Consider the following 23,280-nt stretch of genomic DNA (forward strand, 5'->3'; position numbering starts at 1 on the left):
TAGAGAACACATCTGAGAACTCTAGAAGTAAAGTGGATGAAGGAGGAGGCCTCAAATCACATCAGTTGCTGGGAGCAGTCCACCTGCATCTAAAGCCTGTCCTCCCTGTTCAGACAGGGAGTGGAATCCTCATTAAGATGGACAATACAACAACAGAGCATTATCTAAACAAGCAGGACGACTTCACACTGTGACCTCTCTCTCACTCTTTTTCTCTCTCCCTCTCCTTCTCTCTCCCTCTCCTTCTGTCTCCCTCTCCTTCTCTCTCCCTCTCCTTCTTCAGAAAATCATCAGGACTTGGGCCTTGGCCAGAGGACTGCATCTGAGAGTGTTTCACTTGCCAAACACTCTCAATAATCAAGCACACTTTCTATGTTAATTATACTCAGGAAATCAGAAATGGGTCCTAGATGACGTACTCTTACGTTGAATATCTGTGTGTGGTGCAGAAGTGAATCCCGAAAAAGAAAGACTATCGGAGACAAGGTCTTTTGGAAGTGCTCTTCTGATTACCTTAACAAAGACATTTCTTTATGCTTTTCCACCATGTCCATTGATTCCTGCAGTCATCTTGAAACTCCGGAATTGGAAGGTAACAATAACCCTCCTTACTCCCAACTGGCCCATGCATTGGTAGTATCTTGACCTTCTGCAGCTGTCACTCAATCCACCCAAGATATTGCCATGTAAACACAACCAGCTGATCAAGTCTTAAGGCTGGCAGTTCCACCAAAATTTCACAGCTTTGAATTTCTTAGCATGGCTGATGAGGTCATATAGTATTGACTCATGAATATGCTTACATCATGCATCGACATTAATGAAAGCTAATTGCTTTTCAGTCAAGGCATGTTAGTTCTTTTAAAGGAGGAGAATATGTATTTGGTACCAACAAAGAAGATACAATCCTCTTACCTGTCAGGAAAACATAATCCTTCCATATTTACTAATATCAGACTAAATTAGAGCTACAATTTGCCTCAGTAAATGTCCACCTCCCCGGTCTTACAGCATATAAAAAAGGGTCTGATAAGACAGCCTTCTTCAGAAGAGCAGTCATCAAGGTCTTTCTAATAGGTCTCAAAAGGTCTAAAGGCGTTGCCTCTTAGACATCCATCTACTCCTTGGGAGTTACCTTTGGTATTAACCAAATTGATGTTCTCTCCATTTGAGCCTATTCACAAGGCTTTATTGCAGCATATATCAAGGAAGGTTCCCTTCTTTATAGCAATTATGTCAACCTGTAGCAATATAGACTTTATCATCAGTAGAGCCTTGCACTTTATACCTTGCTAACAGGGTAGCTTTAAGGACGTACCCCTTGTTATTTCTCATAAGTAGTCTTGGAGTTCCACAACTATCAGACTCTCACTCATTCAACTTTCTTTCCTAATTTATCAACCTCAGTAGAGTGTACCTTGCATTCTGTAGTCATTAGAAGAGTTCTTTGTTTTTATTTAGACAAGACCAAGACAATAAGGAAGCAAGTCAGCTCTTGGTCAAATACATTTACATACATTAGGGTATGTCTACATCTAAAGAACCCATGTCCATATGGATAGTAGCTTGCATAGTTCTCTAGTATCAAATAAGCCCTATCAGGCAGACGGAAGGCTCCCTCTATTAGAAGAAAATGGATCCACCTTGGTTTGGCTTTGAAATATACCTATGGTATAGAACTGCAAAGTGGATACCAGGACCTCATTAAGTATCTTCACAAAACATTGTCTTGAAATGAAAAAGTTGACCCCGGTTTGTCAGACCGCTATAAAAAATGTGTTGCTCAATTATAAATGTCGACTATGATGATATAATATGCAGTATATGTCAGATAGTTGTTATCTGTGATGCCCAAGAGCTGCTGTCAGGTTTTTGCTGCCGGTTCTATTCTAACATTTATAAGTAAGATCCTACAATGCAGAGGAAATCATTACTTACTTGCAATCCTTGTTCAGCATCTTCTTTTAAGTTATAAATGACCGTCACTCCTACCCGGTTGTAGTTCATGGGCATCAGAGAAAACTATTTACATTTCATTTGTTCCAGCATGTCTTTAAAAAGAATTGACTCTGTGAGGCAATTGCCAATTCAAGGCATTCTCTAGTGAAAGGTCCTTGATGCTTAAAGGGAGAATGCATATTTTAGCTCTCTTAATGCAAGCTTCTCAAGCTGCCATTTTACTTATTGTTAAGACGTTTCAAAGCAAAGTTTTACACAGGTTTTGCAATGTAGTCTAAGAAAAGGATCTGAAAGAAACAGTTCGTTATAGATTCCTTACCTTAGAATTACCTCCAGTCGTCAGACTGGATCCGGAAAGTTTTTCGTCAGCAGTACCTCGTCAGTAGGTGGCGTTGGTCGACTCCGCCTTTGTTGTCGGCATCGTGGTCACCAGGATGACATCGCGGTAGCTTCATAGACGACTGCCCTCGCGCGCTGACGTCAGTTCATTCTTTTTCCGCGCCAGCAAGCTCAGATCCGGAGAGAGCAGTACCCCCCAGTAATTTTTTGACTGATCTTTTTCTCGACTTTTGTCGACCTAGTTGTTTTTGAGTCCATCGACTCCTGGAGCACGAGGGATGCTCGGCTTTAAGGCTTGCAGTTCCTGTAACCGACTGATGTCGGTGACGGATCCGCACTGTGTGCGCCTCTAATGCCTGGAGCGCGACCACGACCCCAAGTCGTGCTCCGACTGCCGGACCATGGCCCCGAAGTCTTTGCAGGAGCGGTCCCGAAAGCTACTCGAGGCCTGGCAGTCGGCTCTGCGTCGCTTGGGGTCGCGTAGGAGGTCGAGGGACCAGTCGCGGAGCCAACACCATTCTTCCTATAAGTCTTCCCAGTCAGGTAAGTCGAAGTACAAAAAGAAGTCGAAGAAGCATCGTTGCTCTATGACTTCTCCCCGTCCGTCGTCCGACGCGAAGAGGGATGTGGGTGGTGCACCTTCCACGGCTCCCCGTGTGGGAGCCTGTAGGGTCGGCTCCGGGTCTCCCCACCTTCCCGGGACCTGGAGTGACCCTGCCCAGCTTTGTCAGTTTTACGACGCTATGCACGCCATCTGTGGGCAGCCCTACTCATCCGGCACGCCTTTGGGCCCCGGGGACTCGGCTGGGGGCCCTGGGCCGCCGGCGGGTTTGGCCTCTGCGCCGCAGGTTCCCCTTGGATCCAGGCCTGGATCCTGATCAGCGCCGGTCGACCTTGTTACGCCTCCCTCGGCGCCGATTCCATCGGCACTACGTCTGCGACCGGCAACGGCTGTGTCCCCAGCCGATGTCGACCTCGGCGTCCACATCAAGGTAGACACGGAGTTGGATTTGATGCTGATGGGTACTTTTATGCCCCTGTTCTACCCAGGCTCTTTGAGACCAGATTGGCAGCAGATGAGGGTGAGGAGAACTGGGAGGGTTCTGGGGACCTTTTAACCGACCAGTTGGTGTATGAACAGGACTTGAGAGAGAAACTAGGGGAAGCTAGTGGTCTGGATACCTCAGCAGACCTTGGCATGTTGTCTCCTACCGTGGCTACGGAGGAGGGAGCATCATACGCAGTGGTGTTGCTTAGGGTGGCCGAGGCTCTCCACCTCGAGCTACCTACGGTGGCAGTCAGGGCTAATCTCCTGACAGAGGCCCTTCTACCGGCATCGAGCTCTTCGGAGCCCCTGCTGCTGTTTAATGAAGCCCTCTCGGACATTCTTTTGGGCACCTGATCCAGGCCAAACACAGGGGCTCCCGTGGACAGGATGATTGCCTCATGCCACTGCGCCGCCCCGAGCGACCCAACTTTCCTCCTGCAACACCCCACCCCTGAGAGCTTGGTGGTCCACAAAACCTGTCCAAAGGACGGCCCTTCTTCGACCCAGTTCCACAGACAGTACTAACAGTGTACGCATTGCTCTCCGGTTGGGGAGCTCTTCTTCAAACTCACACAATTCAAGGTTTATGGAGTCTAAAGCAAAAGCAACTTAACATAAATCATCTAGAGCTGCCATCAGTATTTCTAGCGCTCAAAACATTCCAGACTCACCTGGTAGGCAAAACTGTCTTGATGCATACAGAAACCGGAGGGACATACTCTCTCCATCTGTCATTACTGGCACAAGTCATCTGGATGGGCCATACATCACAAAATCTATCTTCTGGCGGATTACCTCCAAGGAGTAAACAATCAGATCACAGATCTTCTCAGCAGGTAGAGACAACAGATTCATAAGTGGGTACTTTACCCTCAAGTTCTCCTCCCATTCTTTCAAATGTGGGGTTTCCCACAGATAGATCTGTTCGCAACACACCAAAATGCACAATGTCCAAACTTTGCCTCCAGGTATCCACACCCATTGTCCAAAGGCAATGCACTATGTATGAACTGGTCATGGTTATTTACTTACACTTTTCTGCCTCTCCCACTCATTACACCAGTGGTTCGGAAGCTCCGACAAACATCCCTCACACTGATCGTAGTAGCTCCACATGGGCCTGTCAACCTTAGTTCACTACCCTGCTGGAGCTCTCAGTAGTTCCTCATAAAAAACTACATCTCAAACCCAGTCGCCTCACACAGACCCATGAGGAGATAAAACATCCAGATCCCAAAGAACTCAACTCAGCGATCTGGCACCTGAAATCATAGTGTTTGGCTATCTCAACCTTCCGCCAGATATCATGAAAGAGCCCCAAAGGCCTACTACAAGACCTTGCTAAGCAGCTAAATGGAAGCGGTTTGTTATATATTGTAAAAACAACCATATCAATCCTCTAGATGCTTCCAGTCAAAATATAATTTGTTACTTACTACACTTGCAGCAGTCAGGATTAGCTTACACATCCATACGCGTACATCTTCCTGCAATAGCTGCATACCTTCAAAACAGACAGCATCTGTCCTTTTTCAGGGTACCCATTATCAAGGCTTTTATGGAAGGACTCGAGTTATTCCACCAAGATTCCCACCTGCTCCAGTGTGGAATCTTAACATTGTCCTTACCAGACTAATGGGTCCGCCCTTCGTGCCATTGCACAAATGTGAACTGCAATTTCTCACTTGGAAAGTTGCTTTCCTCATTGCGATTACATCACTGAGGATAGTGGGTGAGCTTCAGGCATTAACCATAGAGGAACCATTTTGTCAAGTCCACCAAAACAAAGTGGTCCTTTGCACTAACCACAAATTCCTACCCAAAGTAGTATCTGCCTTTCACATCAGTCAATCTGTTGAGTTGCCTGTGTTCTTTCCTCAACCAGATTCAGTGGCAGAACGAGCTTTACACATGTTAGATGTTAAACCAGTATTATTGTATTACATAGATAGACAAAAACATTTAAAACAACTAAACAACTTTTTGTGGCTTTTGCTCCACCGCACTAAGGCAATCCTATTTCTAAATGTAGGACTACATATGAGACCTCAGCAATGTCTAGTAGATCAATGGTCTCAGAGATGTGATGATTGGGACGACAAACTACTGTGATAGTGGTAAAATCATTACTGTGTCATTGTGTTGCATAAAAAGTACTTGAATCTGGAAATTCCATTGCAGCTAGAGCGTACACTTCATAAAGTTGTCAAAAATGTCACACTATCAGGGTAGAGAACACGTCTGAGAACTCTAGAAGTAAAGTGGATGAAGGAGGAGGCCTCAAATCACATCAGTTGCTGGGAGCAGTCCACCTGCATCTAAAGCCTGTCCTCCCTGTTCAGACAGGGAGCGGAATCCTCATTAAGATGGACAATACAACAACAGAGCATTATCTAAACAAGCAGGACGACCTCACACTGTGACCTCTCTCTCCCTCTCCTTCTCTCTCCCTCTCCTTCTCTCTCCCTCTCCTTCTCTCTCCCTCTCCTTCTCTCTCCCTCTCCTTCTCTCTCCCTCTCCTTCTTCAGAAAATCATCAGGACTTGGGCCTTGGCCAGAGGACTGCATCTGAGAGTGTTTCACTTGCCAAACACTCTCAATAATCAAGCACACTTTCTATGTTAATTATACTCAGGAAATCAGAAATGGGTCCTAGATGACGTACTCTTACGTTGAATATCTGTGTGTGGTGCAGAAGTGAATCCCGAAAAAGAAAGACTATCGGAGACAAGGTCTTTTGGAAGTGCTCTTCTGATTACCTTAACAAAGACATTTCTTTATGCTTTTCCACCATGTCCATTGATTCCTGCAGTCATCTTGAAACTCCGGAATTGGAAGGTAACAATAACCCTCCTTACTCCCAACTGGCCCATGCATTGGTAGTATCTTGACCTTCTGCAGCTGTCACTCAATCCACCCAAGATATTGCCATGTAAACACAACCAGCTGATCAAGTCTTAAGGCTGGCAGTTCCACCAAAATTTCACAGCTTTGAATTTCTTAGCATGGCTGATTAGGTCATATAGTATTGACTCATGAATATGCTTACATCATGCATCGACATTAATGAAAGCTAATTGCTTTTCAGTCAAGGCATGTTAGTTCTTTTAAAGGAGGAGAATATGTATTTGGTACCAACAAAGAAGATACAATCCTCTTACCTGTCAGGAAAACATAATCCTTCCATATTTACTAATATCAGACTAAATTAGAGCTACAATTTGCCTCAGTAAATGTCCACCTCCCCGGTCTTACAGCATATAAAAAAGGGTCTGATAAGACAGCCTTCTTCAGAAGAGCAGTCATCAAGGTCTTTCTAATAGGTCTCAAAAGGTCTAAAGGCGTTGCCTCTTAGACATCCATCTACTCCTTGGGAGTTACCTTTGGTATTAACCAAATTGATGTTCTCTCCATTTGAGCCTATTCACAAGGCTTTATTGCAGCATATATCAAGGAAGGTTCCCTTCTTTATAGCAATTATGTCAACCTGTAGCAATATAGACTTTATCATCAGTAGAGCCTTGCACTTTATACCTTGCTAACAGGGTGGCTTTAAGGACGTACCCCTTGTTATTTCTCATAAGTAGTCTTGGAGTTCCACAACTATCAGACTCTCACTCATTCAACTTTCTTTCCTAATTTATCAACCTCAGTAGAGTGTACCTTGCATTCTGTAGTCATTAGAAGAGTTCTTTGTTTTTATTTAGACAAGACCAAGACAATAAGGAAGCAAGTCAGCTCTTGGTCAAATACATTTACATACATTAGGGTATGTCTACATCTAAAGAACCCATGTCCATATGGATAGTAGCTTGCATAGTTCTCTGGTATCAAATAAGCCCTATCAGGCAGACGGAAGGCTCCCTCTATTAGAAGAAAATGGATCCACCTTGGTTTGGCTTTGAAATATACCTATGGTATAGAGCTGCAAAGTGGATACCAGGACCTCATTAAGTATCTTCACAAAACATTGTCTTGAAATGAAAAAGTTGACCCCGGTTTGTCAGACCGCTATAAAAAATGTGTTGCTCAATTATAAATGTCGACTATGATGATATAATATGCAGTATATGTCAGATAGTTGTTATCTGTGATGCCCAAGAGCTGCTGTCAGGTTTTTGCTGTCCGTTCTATTCTAACATTTATAAGTAAGATCCTACAATGCAGAGGAAATCATTACTTACTTGCAATCCTTGTTCAGCATCTTCTTTTAAGTTATAAATGACCGTCACTCCTACCCGGTTGTAGTTCATGGGCATCAGAGAAAACTATTTACATTTCATTTGTTCCAGCATGTCTTTAAAAAGAATTGACTCTGTGAGGCAATTGCCAATTCAAGGCATTCTCTAGTGAAAGGTCCTTGATGCTTAAAGGGAGAATGCATATTTTAGCTCTCTTAATGCAAGCTTCTCAAGCTGGCATTTTACTTATTGTTAAGACGTTTCAAAGCAAAGTTTTACACAGGTTTTGCAATGTAGTCTAAGAAAAGGATCTGAAAGAAACAGTTCGTTATAGATTCCTTACCTTAGAATTACCTCCAGTCGTCAGACTGGATCCGGAAAGTTTTTCGTCAGCAGTACCTCGTCAGTAGGTGGCGTTGGTCGACTCCGCCTTTGTTGTCGGCATCGTGGTCACCAGGATGACATCGCGGTAGCTTCATAGACGACTGCCCTCGCGCGCTGACGTCAGTTCATTCTTTTTCCGCGCCAGCAAGCTCAGATCCGGAGAGAGCAGTACCCCCCAGTAATTTTTTGACTGATCTTTTTCTCGACTTTTGTCGACCTAGTTGTTTTTGAGTCCATCGACTCCTGGAGCACGAGGGATGCTCGGCTTTAAGGCTTGCAGTTCCTGTAACCGACTGATGTCGGTGACGGATCCGCACTGTGTGCGCCTCTAATGCCTGGAGCGCGACCACGACCCCAAGTCGTGCTCCGACTGCCAGACCATGGCCCCGAAGTCTTTGCAGGAGCGGTCCCGAAAGCTACTCGAGGCCTGGCAGTCGGCTCTGCGTCGCTTGGGGTCGCGTAGGAGGTCGAGGGACCAGTCGCGGAGCCAACACCATTCTTCCTATAAGTCTTCCCAGTCAGGGTCAGGTAAGTCGAAGTACAAAAAGAAGTCGAAGAAGCATCGTTGCTCTAGGACTTCTCCCCGTCCGTCGTCCGACGCGAAGAGGGATGTGGGTGGTGCACCTTCCACGGCTCCCCGTGTGGGAGCCTGTAGGGTCGGCTCCGGGTCTCCCCACCTTCCCGGGACCTGGAGTGACCCTGCCCAGCTTTGTCAGTTTTACGACGCTATGCACGCCATCTGTGGGCAGCCCTACTCATCCGGCACGCCTTTGGGCCCCGGGGACTCGGCTGGGGGCCCTGGGCCGCCGGCGGGTTTGGCCTCTGCGCCGCAGGTTCCCCTTGGATCCAGGCCTGGATCCTGATCAGCGCCGGTCGACCTTGTTACGCCTCCCTCGGCGCCGATTCCATCGGCACTACGTCTGCGACCGGCAACGGCTGTGTCCCCAGCCGATGTCGACCTCGGCGTCCACATCAAGGTAGACACGGAGTTGGATTTGATGCTGATGGGTACTTTTATGCCCCTGTTCTACCCAGGCTCTTTGAGACCAGATTGGCAGCAGATGAGGGTGAGGAGGACTGGGAGGGTTCTGGGGACCTTTTAACCGACCAGTTGGTGTATGAACAGGACTTGAGAGAGAAACTAGGGGAAGCTAGTGGTCTGGATACCTCAGCAGACCTTGGCATGTTGTCTCCTACCGTGGCTACGGAGGAGGGAGCATCATACGCAGTGGTGTTGCGTAGGGTGGCCGAGGCTCTCCACCTCGAGCTACCTACGGTGGCAGTCAGGGCTAATCTCCTGACAGAGGCCCTTCTACCGGCATCGAGCTCTTCGGAGCCCCTGCTGCTGTTTAATGAAGCCCTCTCGGACATTCTTTTGGGCACCTGATCCAGGCCAAACACAGGGGCTCCCGTGGACAGGATGATTGCCTCATGCCACTGCGCCGCCCCGAGCGACCCAACTTTCCTCCTGCAACACCCCACCCCTGAGAGCTTGGTGGTCCAAGCCTCCACTTCTGAAGGCGCATTCCCTAACGGACCACCAGATAGGCAATCCAAAAAGCTGGACCACCTTGGGAAGAAAATGTTTTCCTCCGCCAGCTTGGGACTGCGGTAGGTAAACAATGCATGATTGTTATGTTATGTTATGTTATGTTAGGGCATTTTTGTAAAGCGCACAGCTACTCAAATAGAGTGTCCCGGCGCTGGTGGAAGCAAGACGTTTTAATGGAAAAAAGAAACCAGCTCACTAGGGGAAAGGAAAGTTACTGCTGAAACAGCCAAGTTTTGAGTTGTTTCCTAAAAAGCCAGATGTCAAACAGTTTCCTCATTGCGGTAGGGAGTAGTTCCACAGGTGCGCTACCTGAACTTGAAAGGAACGACCCCCTCTACGGGAGCGTGCAAATTTAGGCACACTCATCATATATTGATGGGATGATCTTAAAACTCTACCAGGCAAGTAGAAGCTAACTCTTCTCCTGATGTAATGTGCACTGGAGCCATGCAAAGCTTTGAAAGCCAATGTCAAGGCCTTGAACTGAAATCTGCGGCGGATGGGAAGCCAGTGTAAGTTCTTAAGGTGGGGGGAAATGTGGGCTCTGGGGCCCAACATATAAATGGCTCTAGCTGCCGCATTCTGCACCACCTGGAGTTTGCTTAGTAGACCTTCCAGGAGACCCAAATAGAGGACATTGTTATAATCCAGCCTTGAGGTAATAAGAGCTTGGATTACCGTCCTATGGGAGAGTGACAGAAGAGGTAAAAATTTACGGAGCGTTTTCAAAGTTCCGTAGAAGGTTCCTGCCACTGATTGAACTTGCTTCTTCAGGTCCAGGGAGTCGTCCATTTTTACCCCTAGATTTCTGGCTACTCCCACGGAGGTCTGCGGGGGGACATATCAGTCGGCCACCACTGCCTCCCAGCATCCGAATAAAAAGCTCCGAAGAGAATCACTTCAGACTTTACGGAATTACACTGTAGCTGGTTGTAGCTGAACCAGGAAAAGACCTTTCTCAGACAGTTATTGATTTTCTCACCGACAAAAACCTCTCCCTTTTTACAGGTGAACAAAAGCTGGGTGTCATCAGCGTAAGATATAATTGTGGCTCCTGCCTCTTCAACCAAAGGGGCGAGGGGAGTCATATATAGATTAAACAATAGAGGACTTAAAATAGATCCTTGTGGTACACCGACCTTCATAGGAGGTATAAGGGAGGAGAAAGGCGGATTCCAGACTTTCTGCCTTCTATCCCCCAAAAAGGAGAACCATTTCAACTCCGTGCCCCCCCCCCCCACTCCGCAGTCTCTCCGTCTCTGTAGGAGTCTGTCATGGGGCACGGTGTCAAAAGCGGCTGATAGATCTAACAATATTAGAGCTGCTCTCCCACCTGAATCAAGAGTCTCTTTGATTGATTGTGAGATCTCAAGGAGGGCCCTTATCGTGATTGACTTGTGTGGGGGAGGTTGTTCGATTTGATGAACTCAGTAGTGACAGAGTTCACATATTTTTCAATTGTTTTGGCAAAAAAAGGCAGGAGCTAAATGGGTCAGTAATTAGATGCTGATAGAGGCTTCTTCAGCAGCGGTAGGATTTTAGCCCGTTTCCAGATAGATGGGACCTGGCCGCTGCTCAGAGACAGATTCAGCACTATATTGAGCTCTGTATTGATGATATTGGCCACCTTCGCCAGTGTTTTGGCAGGGCAGGTGTCTGACGGGGAGCCAGATTTTAAATTCTTCATAATCATTAGAGATTGCTATGAAGTGATTGGGGCAACTGAAGAAAGGAGGCATTACATAATGGATTGACACCGGAGAGTTGAGGACTGATCAGTGCGCTGGGGAGGAGTCTAAAGATGTTTGAATGTCAGCCATTTTCTTGTGAAAAAAAGAAGCTAACTGGTGTGTCCAGTCCTCCGATGCATCGCATTTGGAGGTGATTGCTGTGGGTGACGTAAAGTGCTTTTCAATTTTGAAGATTTCCTTACTCTTATTGGCCGATTCCTCAATCTTTGCTGCAAAGAACAGTTTCTTTTCCTACAGAATTTTGTGGTGATACAGTTTTAGTTATTTTTTTATATAGTATTTTGCTATCGCTACTAAAATTTCTCCTCCATGCCCTTTACCAACTGTTTATAGGCACTTTTACATTTGCGCAGGGCTTCATTGAACCAAGGAGCAGAGCGATTTGTCGTCCGTTGAGGACGTGAGGTCTCAGGCGCCAAGGACTCCACGCCTTACTATATCCAGTTTTCCAGATTGGCAGCCACCACCTCTAACTTGTTGCTTATGGAGAGGGGATGCGCCAACAACACAGTGTTCAGGGCCTCGGGGGTTATTTTGTGGAAAGGTCTTGATTTGAGAGGGGGGTGTTTTTTTTAAATGTGTGCTGCCTTCCTGGTTTTGGCAATCCTGAATTTGATCAGAAAATGATAGGTCCAAACAAGAGGAATAGGCTCCTCCATTTGAGCAAGTGTGTTCGAAAAGACTTGGTCCAATGTGTGACCCTTCTTGTGCGTGGGCCTAGTTATGAGGGGTAGCAGGTTCAAGGACTCTAAAGCCTCGCATAGTGCAGTGCCCGCGACTCTAAAGCCTCGCATAGTGCAATGCCCTCCGGGCACTCAAGATTGTTCATGTGGATGTTAACATCTCCTAAGGCCAAACCGTGATTAAATCTTAGGGCAAGCGGTGCCATCGCATTAGTCAACCCCATCCGAAATGGTTCCTGCATGTCCCAGGGGTCTATAGATAGGAGCACCCACCAATGATTGATGGGCGGATATGGTGCAATGAAATCCAAAACTTTCCGCCCCTTCAATTTCATCCATAGTGATAAATTTGGCCGAGATGTCATTATTGGTGATCATTGCCATACCCCTGCTTTTCCCAGTTGTGCAGTCCTTCCTCAAAATTGAGTAGTCTAGAGGTATTGTGATTGCCAGAGTAGGGTTGGAGGTTTCCCAGAGCCAAGTTTGTGTTAGGAATAAAATGTCTGGGCTTGACTCTATCAGGTCAGAAATGTGCTGGGCATTGTTATTCAGGGAAGGAATATTGAGCAAGAAGATTCTGATATTCTCCCGCCTCCCTGCATCCCCTTGCTTCCCATTTGTAGTGGGCCCGGCCTCCCTGGCTATGTATGTGGAGCTAGTCCATTTGCACATGCTGCACCATAGAGTTCTGCTATCCCCATCAAGCTCTATGCAGTTATAACAATTATAAAGAGGCATGTGCCTCTTAAGTTCCGCTCCATCACACCTGATCACATTATCATAATTTGGGGTAACACCGGAAGCGATTCCCGCCCTGTCCACCTCCGGGACGCTGACGGGCACAGACGGGCTTGCCTTTGGGGCGACGCCGGCGCGCCCGCTGCGCACGTCCGCTGCGCACGTCCGCTGCACGGTCTGTTACACATCCGGTTTTATGGGGGGGTCAGGCCTATAAAACGCTAACCTCCCAAACCGGATGTGAGGCGTATCCTCCCTCCACACACTAAAAATGTCCCACAGTGTCCCCCCCCGTTAAAATTACCAACAGTCACAATCACAGCTACTATGGTGATCAGGTGCCAGCAGGTTGCAAAAATAAGAGTAGTTGCAGCAGGTTCGCGCTCACGCCCTGAGCTTTAAAATTCTAGTATTTGCAAACACGCGTCTGCTGCGCAGTCTGTTACACATCCGTTGTTATGGGGGTCAGGCCGCTAAAACGCTAACCTCCCAAACCGGATGTGGGGCGTATCCTCCCTCCACACAAACGACGGTGTCGCGGTGGACCGGGGAGGATAGGCGGAGCAGGTAAGTTAACCACTTGGATGCTAAGGTACCTGATATTCTCCCATGTAATTTCCATTGAAATCAATGGAAACTCCATGACGAGCTGAGCTCGTCATGAGCGTCGAAGGGGTTAAACAGTGTTCAAGACTGAGCAGAATTTAAAGAAATAAAAATGCCCCACAGTGTCCCCCAGTTAAAATTACCAACAGTCACGATCACTGCTACTATGGTGATCAGGTGCCAGCATGTTGCAAAAATAAGAGGAGTAGCAGCAGGTTCGCGCTCACGCCCTGAGCTTTAAAATTCTAGTTTTTCCAAATGCGCGTCCGCTTGTTGGGCCGTTACACCTACTCTTTGTGGTATACGGTAGCGCAGGTGCTTCCCCAGTGCCCAGAGGAGGCCTGGGCCATGTTCTCCCATGCAGTTACTATGGGGAGAGACGCAGCGAGGTTTACCATCCACTGTGGGCTGGATACCGCCAACGCACTTGGCAGGACGATTTCCATGTCAGTAGCCCTTTGACGCTATGCCTGGTTGCCTTCAATTGGTTTTCTCCAGGGATAACCAATCCACCCTTATGGACATGCCCTTGGATGGCCGTCGCCTTTTCAGCGACAAGGCACGCAATTCGCTAGAGTGCTTTAAGGACTCTCGGGCTACGGCCAGGTCCTTGGGCCTCTCCACCACCCACCCTGAGCAGTCTGCCTTTCGCCCCTTTCGTGGCTACGGAAGAGGTGCCCCACTACGTCCCACCCAGAGCCGGGACGGCACAGCCCGGCCGGGATGTGTGAACTACCGCCGTGGTTCTGGGGGCCAGCGGGCGGACCAGTCCACCACAGTCCCCTCTGAAGCAGCCTCCAAACCCTCCTAGTCTGACCTTTCAGGGCCACAAAACGCCAGTGGGCTTCAGGATCCGCCATCACCTTCCCCACTGATGCACCATCACGTCGGACAGTTGGGTTTTGCAAATAGTCCAAAGGGGCTACTCCCTCCCCTTCGAGACTACCCCTCCAGTACCATCGCATGTCGGAGGATTACCTGGCCCTTCTCCAACAGGAAGTTTCTGCACTGTTGGCCAAGGGAGCCATCAAGAGCGTTCCTGCCCCTGAAGTTGGCCGTGGTTGCTATTCCCCCTACTTTCTGGTGCCCAAGAAGGACAAAGGCCTGCGTGCTATCTTGGATCTCAGGAACGTCAACTGCTTCCTCCGGAGGGAGAAGTTCAAAATGTTGACTCTCGCTCAGGTCTTGTCTGCCCTCACCCAGGAGACTGGATGGTAGCGTTGCACTTGCAAGACGCCTATTTTTACATCCCATCCTTCCGGCCCACAGGTGTTACCTACGGTTCACGGTAGCCCACAATAATATTCAGTTTACTGTGCTCTCTTTTGGCCTTACCAGCGCCCCTTGGGTGTTCACGAAAGTGATGGCAGTGGTAGCAGCTCATCTGCGCAGATCAGGGGTTCCAATCTTCACCTATCTCCATTACTGGCTGTTGAAGGTGGGCTCACCACAGGCTGTCGTCTCCCACCTCCAGACTACGGCCGACCTCCTACATTCGCTGGGGTTCTCCATCAACGTGTCGAAGTCACACCTGACCCCCCTCTCAGAAGCTCCTCTTCATCGGAGCGGGTCTTCCACACGGCACAGTTCTGATGGCCTCCTGCATCCTGCTGGTGGATCATGCCAGATGGCATATGCGGGCTGTGTAGTGGGACCTGAAGTTCCAGTGGGCACTGCATCAGGGGAATCTGTCTGACTGCGTCCAAATCTCGGAGGGCACTGCACACCAATTGTAGTGGTGGCTAACGAACTAGGATTGGGTCGACGGTAGATCCCTCTCCCTTCCTCGGCCAGAGTTCACAATGGTGACTGATGCATCACTTCTGGGATGGGGCTACCACATGGGGGAGGCGGAGATCAGAGGCCTCTGGTCTCCGGCGGAGTCCTAGCTCCACATCAACCTTCTGGAGCTTCGGGCGATTCGTCTTGCACTCAAAGCATTCCTTCCCTTTGTCCTGGGAAGAGTGGTGCAGGTGTTCATGGACAACACCACCGCCATGTGGTACTGCAACAAACCGGGTGGGGTGAGGTTGTGGACCCTATGTCAGGAGGCCCTCCGCATCTGGACATGGCTGGAAAATGAGGGCATATCCCTGTGGTTCAACACCTGGCCGGTTCTCCGAACACCAGGGCGGACAAACTGAGCCGCAGGTGCATGATAGATCACAAATGGCGTCTTCACCCGAAGCTGGTGCAAGGTCTCTTTCAGCAGTGGTGATACCCTTGGTTAGATTCACTCACCACCGAAGAGAACGCTCAATGTCAGCAGTTCTGCGCATTGGAATTTCCAAGGCGGCACTCGCTCAGCGACGCTTTTCGTCACAAGTGGAATTGCAGTCTTCTTTACCCCTTTCCACCTATACCACTTCTGCCCAAAGTGCTGAAGAAGATCAAGCTTGACCGGGCCCAAGTCATTCTGTGGCTCCGGATTGGGCACGAAGAGTCTGGTATCCCGAGCTGCTCAACATGGGCATCCATCCTCTGATCTGACTGCATCTTTGGGAGGATCTTCTGTCGCAGCAGCAGGGAACGGTCCTCCAACCGAACCTGTCCAGCCTCCACCTCCTTGGGTGGAGATTGAGCGGTAGCAGTTGACGTCGTTTGACCTGCCTCCCGAAGTCTGCGATGTTATCTTGGCAGCCAGCTGTCCCTCCACTAGGACGGTATACACCTGCCGATGGAACAAATGTGTGGCATGGTGCACAGCAAAGGCTGTGGATCCCCTTTCTGCCCCTCTTTCTGAGGTTCTCTTGTTGCTCCTTTCTTTGGCCCAGCACGGCTCTGCTCTGGGTACTCTCAAGGGCTACCTCTCGGCCATTTCAGCCTTCCTTATGCTTCTTGATCAGCCTTCTCTTTTCAAGTCCCCTGTTACAAATAGATTCCTGAAGGGCATTACTCACCTTTTTCCTCCTGTTCCTTTTGCAATGCCTCAGTGGGACTTGAATTTGGTTCTTACATATCTTATGTGCGCTCCCTTTGAGTCCCTACGTAACTGTCCTCTCAGACTTCTCACTATGAAAACTGCCTTTCTGGTGGCCATCACCTCTGCACACAGGGTGAGCGAGCTACAAGCTCATTCTTCCAAGCCTCCCTTTCTTGCTGTCACCAGGACAAGGTCCTCATTAGAACTAGAACTTCCTTTCTTCCCAAGGTGGTTACTTCTTTCCACACTGGCTAAACTATCACTTTGCCCACCTTCTTTCCGCCTCCGCATCCTTCAAAAGAGGAAGAGAGGCTCCACCGGTCGGATCCAAAATGTGTGCTTTCTTTCTACTTGGATCGCACAAAACAATTCTGGGTGAACGACCAGCTGTTTGTTGGTTACGCGGGTGCTATGAAAGGTCGGGCCATGCACAAACGGACCATCTCATTGTGGGACGTTCTGTGTATCAAAGCCCGCTATTCTTTGGTAAAGAAGCCTCCAGTGGGACTGCACACTCATCCTACCAGGGCCATGGCAGCTACCACTGCTTTGAGACGAGGAGACCCCCTAAATGACATCTGTCAGGCAGCTACGTGGGCATCGCTGCACATGTTCACCAAATATTACTGCCTGGTCAGCCAAGTCCGGAGAGATGGCTTTTTTGTCCGCTCTGTTCTCCAAGACTTTCTGGTGAAAGACATATAATGTTGAAGAAGTGTTCTAGGATCCCAAAATGCTGCAGGGAAGTATTCTAACATTTATGAGTTCAGTGAAGTGGCTGCAAGTAAGTAACCATTTCTTTAGTATCTTCAACATCAGTAGGTATGGAACATGAATATTTAGGCAAACATTTACCAGTCATTACTGTATTGCTTGTGTTCAAATACTGTAAAACAGGTTTGCTGCGGTAGCAGAGTGCTTTAATGATTCCTCATCTAGTTGGGGTATGTTGCCATAAGAGCTAGCAGGTCCTCTCCAAAAGATCTAATTCTATTGGAACTGCTAAAAAATTGTCCACTAAAAATGGAAGCCTTTGAAAGATATACCTTTTAGAATAGTCACTTTACATAGTTAAATTATCCCCATGTTTATACATTTCATTTTCTTGGTCTACCCAGGTTTATACATTTCATTTTCTTGGTCTTTCTGAGGAAAATAAATAAAGTTGACTTAAGTGTCATAGATAGCTTTTACCGTAAATGCATGTATCTGATGGAGCTTACCTAGTTTAGGTGGAAGGATTTTGAAATTTTGTAGTTGTAGTCTGGTACCATAAATATTTCATAAGGTAAAGACATAGCATGAAGAGCTAGTCTTCATTAGAAGTGTGATTAAATGCAAGTAACTCATTACTATAGACAGGTGATGTATGTTGTTCTTTTGAAACTTCCTACATATAGTATTTCTCTTATTGTTCTTATTTATTTATTTATTTAACCTTTGGATATGTGTCTGCCTTGGTTAACCTTCAGTTTCAAAGTTTATTCTGATAAATATAATGGAATCGTAATGGGACATACAAGGAAGGGAGGTAAGGGCATTTGATGAAGACCATTTGTCTTTGCGGGTTTGAGAAACACAATGACTTTCCCTCTGCAGTGATTATAAATCGCCTTTTGAGTTTCATTGTGTTTTTGTGTTAAACTATTAGTTACAACTTCATTTGCTCTTATAAGTTATTTCCTAGTTGCAAATCAACCTAATGTTTGTATAATTTTGGTGCATGTAAACCTTTCCTTCTTTTTTTTCTCACAGCTAGAGTATGAAGTGTTAGTCCAGCGTGCCTTGGATGGTAGTGAGGCACAGAAGTATTGTTTTGACTAATGAATGGCAGTAACATTGTTTAAAGATTTTCAATGTCTTGCATGTCTTTCCTACACTCTTGAGTTGTATCAAGTTAAAGATCTTCCTTCAGATTTTAAATTGAAGTTTGAATGATGTGTTGTCCAGGTGTTTACTGGTCTGCAAGTAAATCAATTGCTTGCTTTGCTCTAGCTATAAAAACCTTCTGCGGTTAAGGTAATAGTGAAGTTTGTAATCCAGTATGACAACAAGTTATACATTACTATCTGATTAACACATCTAGCTGCAGATTCCTTGCTTCTAATTCTTCACAGGAGCCAGACTGGATCTGGAAACTTTCCGTCAGAATCTCCGTGTGTCGCTCGAGGCGGTCATGCGACTCCGTAGCCACATCGTCCACCAGATGTGACTTCGATGTAGTCCGTATAAGCCCTTCCCCGGCGCACTGACGTCCGTTTCTTCTTTTCAACACTACAACGCAGATCCGAAGAAGCTGGACCTCTGGCCGTTTTTTGGCCTACTGTGTTTTTTCCGTCTGGAACAGTGTGCCTTTTTTCTGTGCCTTCTGGTTTAAAACCTTGTGTGTCTTGTGCTCAACAGATGTCGCCATGGACCCTCATTCTGTCAATGTGTGGTGCTTGGTCAAGCACCATGATTCCAAGTAGTTTGACGCCTGTCAACAACTTAAGTCAAATGCTCTGCAGAAATGACAGATGAAGATCCTGTCTGCACGGTTGGCGCAACCCTGAAGTTCCATCGATCTTGGTCTCCTTCCCACTCTACGGTCCTTTAATTGAGCCGTTCCAGTGGATGCTGCTCCCCGTAGATATCCAGCAGTAAGTCTCATCACAAGCGGCCGAAATTGCTGCATCCCCCGGTTCCTCACGCCCTCAGGCTGAGGATCCCAAATAAGAGTCTCTCCCATGCATCCTTGCCTTTCCTGAACCCGGGGCAACTCTGACCCAAATCAGAGATTATGATCATGCTATCCACGCCATCTTTGGGTCTTCACCTTCCCCAGGAGCGCCTTTTGGCCCTTTGTAGGTAATTGGTCCACTGAGTGTGTCCACACCGGCGAGTTCGCCTTCGAGTGAGCAGCCCTTGGGATTTACACCTGTGGTGCTGATCGACTGCGACTCAGCACCTATGCACAAGCCTTTGAGGCTAGCTCCAGCGGTTTTGGCCTCCCCTCGCTACATGTCCTTCCACTGTCGTCTTCTGACATCTGTGTGATGCCGGTTCGACAGGCGCAGAGCAATGCATGATGTTTCTACAGAACCTTTGCATTAACAATATTTGTAAGATGATGATAGGGAAGGGGTTGGGTTTGTACAGCCAACGTCTGCAGATCCTCCTATGGTGGAAAGTTGGATAGCTAAAGTAAGTGAAGCAAGCGGTTTGTAGTCTTCCCCTGCTTCTGGCCTTCTTTCTCCTCCTGGCCTAGCTACAGAGGCCAGCTCTTCTTTGGCAGACATGTTGGCGAGGGTGGCTGTGGTTTTAGACTTGTTTTTCCTTCGGTAACAAAGTCTACTGACCCCATCATTGGAGTTCTTCATCCTGGCCAATCAGGTGTTGAGCCGGTGCTATTCTTCTGTGAAGTGCTGCATTATATCTTGCTGGAGCCCTGGACTAGACCGGGTACTGGTGCTGTGGACCACTCTATAGCCCACAAGCACCCCCCTGCCCCCACTGACCTAGCTTGTCTGCTTTGCCCACCGACACACCGCAGTTTTGTGGTACAGGCCGCATAGTCTTCCTCATACTCCGATTGATTGAGATTCCCGGAGACAGGACTCTTGTAGAAAGCATATTTTCCCTTCCACCAGTTCTGCTTTATGTTCCATTAACACATCTTTCTGCGTTTTTCTCATGCCTTATGGGATTCATTGGCACAGCTGTTGCCATTGCTCCCGTATCCTAATCATAACAAGTTGATTTCGGATGGGCAGCAGGCTGCTAAATTATTCATTTGGTGTGGAATGGATGCCACCGATTCAGTTGGCTGTGCCATGGCTTCTGTGGTGTTGCGTTGGTGGGCTTGGCTTCGGACCACTGGTTTTTCGGAGGGAGTCCAATCCACTTTAATTGACATGCCTTTTGATTGGCTTCCATTTATTTGATGCCCATGCCGATACTCCTTTGTGCCGGTTCCAAGAGAGTTTGGGTAGTGCAGACCCTTTGGTTCGTTTCCCTACTCTCAACTTTCATTGTTATTCCAAAGCTGTGTTTACGGTCACCGTGTTATTCAATGTTTTATCAATGACTCACATATGCGTTCTGTTCCACTTTCTGGAGTGCCCCTATATGGGTCTGCTCCATATAGCACATTACCCGGAGTGGTGTTCCTGCTTCTGCAAGTTTATTTCTTCTTTGGATTTACACTGTCGACAACCGGTTGTCTTTTTTTCTGATTCTACGTTGGTCCACTACCTATTGAATAGGTTGTTCTGTTATCTCTGCTGAAGGGCTCCTTGCCCAAATGAGATATTTTTCTATGGTGTTTTTCTCGAATGAGATTGATTACCTGTGTTACTTGCTCTTGGGGGCACTTGTGGTAGGCATATTGCCATTCTTTTTTATTAATTTGTATCCCTTAAGGGATCCTGTGGCTTGTTTTCCCCTTGGGGAAGGTTGCGTACAGTTTGTTGAGATGCCACTACCTTTGCATCATTAGTCTCTCTTTATTCTCTCAGGGAGCACCCTTTAGGTTAAAGGAATTTCCAGTTTTGAGCAATGGAACATCTGGTATGGTCTGTATTTGTAAATACACGTTCTGGGCCTGACCAGTGATTTCCGTTATGACATCTTTTTCTCTTGTGTTCCCATTTTCTTTTGGCAACCTTTCTCTCCTTTCTACAGCAGGGTGCACTTTGTATAGACAGGTTTGTCCTGCTAAGCTCCTTTATTTGTAGTCTATTACACATACTTTTTCTGTGTGGTCGTGCATGAGAGTCTCAGTTTCTCTTTCTCTCCTTCTTTTTACGTCCAGCCTTGTGTCCTAGTTCTGATTCTTTCTCTCAGGTCCTGAGTACTACCGTTGCATATATGCAACATATTTATCCTTGCTGCCTCTAATTTGCATGACATTAAGGTAGATTAATGGCTTCATCCATCTACATATGGATTCTTGATTCTTATTGCTTCTTTCTAACCAATGGTTACATCTTTGGGCTTCCTTTCCCGTAAGGTTGGTGTACTTTCACAGACGGTTATGTTCAGTTGTGCTATACAGTATCTTATAGCCTTGTCCTCAGGAATCGGTTATTGCCACCTGTGTCACTTTTAGAGTGACTTTCTTCATTAGATGATTTTTGTTTTCACACTTTGTGGTGATTTCTCTTATTATTATTGCAGTTGCGCTAATTCTTTGAACACACCGAGTATGGCATATCATGACCGGACTCTGTCCAGGCACTTGTTTTTTCTTTTACTTTGGGCTTACAAGTGATTGGCCTTCTGTTTCCTTCAATTTTAATGAATCCTTCTATTTGTGGAACTTCTGTTCCTCCAGTGAATATATATTTTTTCATTTCACTTGCCTCTCATTTCGATTGGCTTTTTCATTATTAGTTCAAAATGTTGGACCTTATGCTTTTTACTGCCTCGTTTCTCTACAGGACTATGTTTTTCTTTTACTTTTTCATCGGCTCTTCCTTTGTCTGATAGCCTTCACTGTTCCGACAGTCTCTGCCTTCCAGTAGTTGCCCTTTACTCACCTTGGCCTGTTTTAGGCCCGATTTACCCTTGTATTCCTTATCGCAGGGATCCATTTCCTGTTGCTTTCTTTCAGGTTGTGGCTCTTACCAGCATTTTTCTGGCTTCTTCACAGCTTTCATAATTTCTCTAATGCTTTGCCAATTTTCTTTTGTTGAGGAGTGTGATTTCCCTCTCTCTCTCTCTTTCTGTCTGTTTCTTTGTGCTATGTTGCTAATTGCTCAGGCCCATGCTACTTAAGTTAATGAATGTCAGCGTGGTGCTGCTATTTTAGTTTCATCAATATTTTTTATATATCACTGTATTATATGTGTATGTATGTGTTTGTATGTACCTCTATATCTAGGTATCTATCGGTATGGAAATGCTCTTAGATGTAGCTAATATCTCTCTCTCTATATATATATATATATATATATATATATATATGTATATATGGTTGTGTGTGTGTGTCTGTGTGTTGGTGTATATATATATATATATATATATATATATATATATGTGTGTGTGTGTGTGTGTGTGTATATATATATGTGTGTGTATATGTATATATGTGTGTATATGTATATATGTGTGTGTATATGTATATGTGTGTGTGTGTATATATGTGTATATATGTGTGTGTGTTTGTGTATGTATATATGTATGTGTATATATATATATATATATATATATATATATATATATATATGTGTGTGTATATATGTATATATATATATGTGTGTATATGTATCTCAATGCTTATATATCTATATTTCGTTTCATAACACAGTCACCTTTTTTGAGATATTTCTGCATGCATTGCTTTTCTTTTTCACCTCTCTGTGAGTTCTCCCAGTTGAATGTTTGCAGCGGTGTTCCTCTGTCTGGATACTCACTGGACAGGACTAGTTTTTGTTTTGTCTTTGCAGATTTGTAGTGGAAGCATGTCTCATGCTTCCTCTTCTGTACCTGTGTTCTAGATTTCTTCTCGGTAGTTTCACCCTGGATAGTATCAATTGCTGTTGGTATGCGAAGCTTTCCTCTGTAACGGTTCCTGTGCCCCTGATCTTCCGGGCTTCAGCCATTCATGGTTCTAATTCCTACCTTAGTTCTGTGTAGTATGTCGGATCATATTGATTAGTGTCTTTCGAAACGTTGTTTTTCCATTGCCATGAGTTCTGCTCAACCATGCCTACCCATCTTTCTTTTTTGCTGTTATTGTCTATGGTTCTTCCTCATTTCTTATGGTGGGGTGTATTTTTATTCTAACCTGATTTTCTCATTCCACTGGTCTTTTCTGTCTTTCATTAGACTGGTTGGGTCTATGTATGGATTTTTTGGTAAGGTCAGTTCGCAGACCCACCTCCAGGGATGGTTTTGCTACAGTATCTAATTCTAAGTGAAGGAATCTTCAGTTAGACGCCTCTATTTGATGGACAAGTTACTTACCTTCAGTAACTATTTGGAAGAGACAACGTCTAGCTGCAGATTCCTTACTGACCCACCCATCCTCCCCGTTCTGTGAACTGTTTCCTTCTTACCTACAAAATCCTTTTCTTGAAATATTATATAGTATGTTACACTTGTAGTGCTTAACTCAAAGATGTATCCAATATTT

The 23,280-nt window shown here is 46.3% G+C and overlaps 1 protein-coding gene across 4 annotated transcripts in view; it reads left to right on the plus strand.

Annotated features, from left to right (window-relative positions):
• DMXL1 (Dmx like 1) overlaps nucleotides 1-23,280 on the plus strand; it is a 2,287,446-nt gene that overhangs the window by 2,021,806 nt on the left and 242,360 nt on the right. The gene's annotated exons all lie outside the window — the stretch shown is intronic.

The sequence above is a fragment of the Lissotriton helveticus genome, chromosome 2_1 (genome assembly GCF_964261635.1).
Source record: "Lissotriton helveticus chromosome 2_1, aLisHel1.1, whole genome shotgun sequence".
Classification (NCBI taxonomy): Eukaryota; Metazoa; Chordata; class Amphibia; order Caudata; family Salamandridae; genus Lissotriton; species Lissotriton helveticus.